This window comes from Marmota flaviventris, chromosome 2 (genome assembly GCF_047511675.1).
Source record: "Marmota flaviventris isolate mMarFla1 chromosome 2, mMarFla1.hap1, whole genome shotgun sequence".
Classification (NCBI taxonomy): domain Eukaryota; kingdom Metazoa; phylum Chordata; class Mammalia; order Rodentia; family Sciuridae; genus Marmota; species Marmota flaviventris.
The window spans coordinates 144015764-144022053 of record NC_092499.1 but is presented as its reverse complement, the minus strand read 5'-3'; positions in this window follow the sequence as shown (position 1 = coordinate 144022053).

Genomic DNA, 6290 nt, shown 5'->3' with positions numbered 1-6290 from the left:
TCTAACAAACACTGGTGAGATTAAATTCCACCACGGTGATATGAGGACACTTGAGAGCCCTGTGATGGATGTAATGGTGAACAAGAGGAGACAAGAGGTGGACTGGAGCTCTGTTTGGCATTGTTTCATCGGGTAGCATTTGTAGATCAATACATCATCAGATTCATTCTCTCCAATTGTAAAAATGATTACCTGCTTCCTAAGTGTTCTGGGAAAATTAATTTGCTAATGCCCTTAAAGAGGTTTGAAGAACAAAAGTTCTATGTATATGCTAATATAATTATCTTAAATGCTCCTTTTGCTCCTGACTGAGACTGAGATGGCTAGATCACAGTGTCACTGTGAAACCACATATGATTCATCACCACCTTAATGTCCAAGCAGCACAAACCTGGGTGGTCACAGTGCAACAGGAACACACAAGAAGCATGAGTCCTTGTTGATTTATAAGCTAAAGAGAGAGAATTTTTAAAAGAACTAAGCGGGGCAGGGGTGATCTCACAAAAATAGAAGAAAGATCAAAAAAGTAAAGTAAAGGGATTGAGAGGGAAGAGGAGGGGAAGGTATGGGGAAATATTGAAGAATGAATCTATCAAATTATGCCATGTCCTTATATGAATATACTACAATGAATAATAGAATCACATATATAAATAACATACATATAACATGTACACATGTCTATATACATAACAATCATAATGCATTAATTAAAGTAACAATAATAATTATAATAGGAAAAAGAACAGTAGATTAGAGCAAGCAGGTATGGGTGGGAGAAGGGAAGGGGAAAAATGCACCCAAAATAATCAACTTATTAGGAAAGATTTATTTTGGCTCACAGTTTCAGAGGTTTCTGTGCATGGTCACTTGAATTCTCACTTTGAGCCTGGAGCATGGTGAGACATCAAAACAAGCTGTTGGACAGAGGAATAAGCTCACCTCATAGCAGTCATAAGGCAAGAGAGAGAGAAGAAAGGGCTGAATCCCAACATCTCTTTCAAGGGCACACCCCCAATAACCCAATTTCCTTTCACTAGACCCTACCTCTTAAGGATTCTGCCACATCCCAAAAGGGCCACAGACTGGTGCCCAAGCCTTTGGGGGCTATTTAAGATCTAAATCATAGTGATAGGTCAGCACCTGTCCATACCCATTCATTGTAATAACTTGGGGGATCCTTTTAACTACACTATGGATTATATGCTGTGCTTACTTCTATTTATCATATGGGGAAATTGAATAAGGTAGAACTTAGCCATCTTGCTACTTACTGTTTTTGCCTACACTTAATGATGAAGCCAGGATTCAGTCATAGGTGGGCTTATCTTTGACACTTGTGTCTTAATTCCTATGTAAAACTTCATATTGTGAGCATTTCCTGAGGGGACTCTGGGACATTCCTTGGGCTTCCAAAATTTTACAGCTAGAATTAGGCATATGCAGAAATAATCTTTCATTCACTAAAGGCTGTCCAACAGTCAAAGAAATCATTTGACCTCCTTTTAGAAAATCATCAGATTGTAGATGTGTTTTTAGAACTTTGAAAGACACGTTTGAAGCCCGAATGTCCTTTTTCTTTTTTCAAATATTTATTTTTTAGTTTTAAGTGGACATAATATCTTTATTTTACATTTATGTGGTGCTGAGGATCAAACCCAGTGCCTCATGCATGCTAGTTGAGCAATCTACCACTGAGCCACAACCCCAGCCGCCCCCCCCCCCCCCCCCAGCAAATGTCCTTTCTTAATACACTTCTTAGATATGAGAGGCCATGAAGTCACAGGGTCCAGACTCATAGTTATGGGATGGCAACAAGGGCAAAACCCTATCACCAAATGTGTTTGTCTTTTATTTCTGGATGGGTCGTCACCTTAATACAATGCATTGGCTAGGCAGGGGACAGCCACACATTTTCCGATGTGCACATTAAAGAGGGAATCAAGATTATAATGTGATCAGATCTGACAATAGTACAAGTGAAATGCCAAAAGCAATTACTTTCTATTCACAGGCAGATAAATAGTCATTCACCATCAGGATTGTATACAGGCATTCAAGAAAGGGAGACATCCAAGCAAATGTGCCACTAACGTGTCAAATATGGACAAAGACGGTCTTGCTTAAGGCCTTAATAAAACAGTTCCTGATAAGGGATTAACTAAACCTTACGGGGGTAAATTGTAATGAGTATTATCTCACTTATCATGAAAATATTATGAACATCATCTTATAGTGTGGAAAGAACAAATATAGAGTTTACCTGAAAAGAAACTGAAGATTTTTTTTTGACAAAGTTTCTTCTCCATTTGTTGACTGTAGTTCATTACCATTAGGTATTTTTTTTATCTTTTGCAATATCTATTATTTTAAAGTAACAGTGGAATAGTCACTGAATACAATTGAAACTTCTCAAGGAATTGCCCTGGTTGCATATTTTTTAAACTCTTGCCATTGACAATGTTACTCTGAATACTGAAAACACTTCCTAAGATGAAAATTGAAAAGTTGAGCTAAAAAATAGTAGTTGTATCAGAAAGATTATACCCAGCTTGATACTTACATTGCAATGTGTAGGATAGTATCAAGGCTACACTGTGGATTCTCAGTGTGAATCTGACTATGAAGAGATTCATCTGGTTCAGCAAGAATTTCACACAGCAGGAACTCAGTGGGTCAGGATGAACACTGTGAGAGGTGAATAAAAGTAATAGCAGCCAGCAGCTATTAAGTGCTTATTTATTATATGGCAAGCACTATAAATCATACCTGGCAGCTGTCAGAACAACCTAATGAGGTAGCTGTATGTTGCATTTTAGATAAAGAAAGGAGACTTAGAGAATAAGGACATTCAAGAAGTTGAGAGCAGGTACCACTTTGCCTCCAAAGCTCCTGCTTTCCTGGGATATGTGTATAAAGCTGGACTCTTTGGGTTCATCCCAAATCAACACTCTATAAATAGACTTAGCTGTAAATACCTCCACAACTATCAGGTCCTAATTTTTTCATGCCTTTCCTAGAAGTCACTAAAATGTTCAGGACCTGTTTGGTCTTTGAGCCGCTTTTCTAAAGGGCAGGAGTCTCAGGAATGAACTTGACCCACTCTGTGGCGACATATGAAACTCTCCTGGCTTCCATGTATTAAGAATGGGCATGTTACTTAGGTCTTCTATTTTTTTCAGTTTGAATAATTTAATTAATATTTTAAATTAAGCACCCATTATGTGCAAAATGCTATTTTACATATTCTAGACTCAAAATCAGTCAAAATAAATGGTTACTGGCTTCAACAAAGAATCACAGAGAAAAATAAATAAATGTACATTAAGATCCATTGAGAAGAGGACTTTTGCCCCCCCACCACCATGGTTCCCTCTAAGAAGCCTCTATAGATGAGCTCCTGTACTCCTACTCAATAAAGACAGGATAATAGTAACCTTAAAAACACCAAAATGTTATTGACAGGAAAGGAGGTGTGATAACACAATATTCTGCAGAATGAGTTGTATGGGCAGTTGGAAGATAAGAATGGAAAGAAGAGAGACTTGAAGAGATGGTAGAAAGTGTGCAGGCACGGAAAGGGAAAAATAGAGGCTTATTGAAAGAAGACTCTTGGTTTTATTGCTTATTGGGAATACTGTTCAAATGATTCATGGAACATTTATACTTTCTTTGGTTGTTTTCTATACTATTTAAAAACCAGGCACTGTGAAAAGGGCATTAAAAGAGTTTTACATTGTTGTATTTGGGTGTTCAACTGATAATTTGCTATGAAATTTCCAAAGACGGAGAGAAGTTATGTTATCAGCACAAAATATTGATCTAAATATTGCTAACAATTCCAGAAATTATAGACATTAATGTTGCCACCAGATAGGAAAAGAATCAAGATTATTAAGGCTTTCAATCTGCTACAGATACAACAACACAAACAATGCTTACCCTTTATTGATCTCCTACTTTGTGCCATTTTTCTAAATCCTATTCACATAATAACACATTTAGTTTTCACGGAAACTTTATGAGGTAGGCACTATTGCCATTTTATAGATGGGGCTGTGGAAGCATAAACTAATTGAGCACACTGACCAAGGGGAGCTAATTTGATATTCTAAATCCAAGTCTTATTTCAGTATTAGATAATGCTGTTCATATTGTATATGACAAGCAATAAGTAATTCATTCAGAAACAAAGTCCATTTTGAAAAGTTGTATGAATATGCAGAAGTATAATTGGTGTCAGATGATATAACCACAGACGTGTGAATAAGAGCAAGATCTGGAAAGGAGGCAGGTTGTGGTGGTGGGATTATGGCTCACCTACCTAATTATTCTGGACTTTCATAATATTATAATATGACTTCTCAAAACAAAAGCACCAAACCAGGATAATCAAATGCCAATTTAAAAATATGTTCCTGTTATTTACATTTCTTCCATATGCTTAATTTTACATGTTTATTTAAACGTGTTTTTCCTTGCTGCTTTTCCTCTTTTGAAAAATTTGTCACATGCATTTTCTTTGATAGGGTTTTTAAGAATGGCAATTAAATCCACATATAAACATATGGTTATGTCTAGTTACACAATTAATGTTAATATATGGCATGTAATCATCATCTAATTTGAATTATATAGCATGTGGTGACATAATTATAACATGTAATGATGGAAAGATTTTTATTTAAGCCGAGTGAAATGACTACAGTTTGAATTGGATGATTCTTAAATTACAATTTCCTAGTCACTGTAAGAGTCCCTCAGGGATAAAGCAGGCTGAGCCAAGCCTATTGTAATGAAACAAACAACAACAACAAAAAAAACAATTTAAGTACATAAGAAAATAAGGTGAGGTGAAATGTGATATTTCTTATTTTTATCAGACAGAAAAGAAAGAGCTTAGCCAAAGGTTATTTTTAGACTATTTGTTAAATGAAAATTGCCTTCAAGCTGAGACAAAAAATATATTACTCCAAGCTGCCATTTAAAGTTCACCTCATGGGTCCACAGAGGGTATCCATTAATCATGGTGTGGGGTGCGGAGTGAAACCAGCGTGACCCTGGTTATCCTCACCCCACCCGCGAGTCACCCCTTCCTTCTGGTCCCCTGTGACTATTTATCTGCGCCAGGCATCCTATTACAAATATCTTGTCCTTTGCAGAGAATTCTGCTTCTGGAAAGGGCAAGAGATGACATCCTCAACTTGCAGCAATCACTGAGAGGAGGGACCGTGAACTCCCCTCTGCTCTGGAGGACGTGATGAAAGTTCCCTGGGCTCTGGCTAATGACAGGAAACACGTAAGTGGACCAAGTATCGGGTATCAAGAAATAAGTCTGGGAGTAATAAAACAAATTAAGGAAGGGAAAATGTAAGTGAAACTATGGAAGTGTCCCCTTGAGCCGACCTGCACGAAGCCAATAGTTTGCCAAGGAGAAGGCACTGAGCCACCCAGAGTTAATCATTTAAAATCTTACAGATTTAGATACTGCAGATGAAATGCAGTCAATCCTGCTTAATGAGAAGTAGCTCTCAAACATTGAGCATGTGAAATATTTTTGTTTTGCTTTGATTCCTTAAAACCTCAAGCACCACCTCAGAATTGGGTCCTGGAGGCATTGTGATGGGTACTCTTTGTTTTCAGATTGTTTTTCTTTCTTGCTATATATGAACTACCAGAAATTCCTTTGAGAATCCTTCAGTACTTGCAGAGCCCTATTGTAGAAGGTTTCTCTTCCCGTTCAGGGTACTATTTTTAGCTAGAGTCAGGGTGGTGAGGTGGTCCAGTGGTCCCACCGGTGTTGGAGTGGGGGCTTTGTTCCCAATTTCCTCTGTTACAGTGGATGAGTTCCTTTTATCCCACTTGATTGTTTTTCTCATATGTTAAATGTAATTGTGAACTAGACAAGCTTTAAGTGGTCTTAGAAAACAAATAGACGGTTCCTGTTGGAAAGCTTTGTCTTAGTCTATCTTAAGTTGCTACAACTGAATATCAAAGATTGAGTAGTTTATAAAGTAAAGAAATTCATTTTCTATAGTTCTGGAGGCTAGGGGGTCCAAGATCAAAGGGCTGTATCTAGTGAGGGCCTTCTTGTTGTTGGGGATTCTGTGGAGCCCTAAGGTGGTAGAGGGCATCACATGAAGAGAGAATGCAAATGACCCAGAGAAAGCTTGATTTTATAACAAAGCTGCTTCCTTGATAACCCATTAATCCATTAATCTAGAAGTGAATTGATCCATTCATTAGAGTTTTGCCTCCCAAAGATCCCAATTTCATGTACCATTCATACA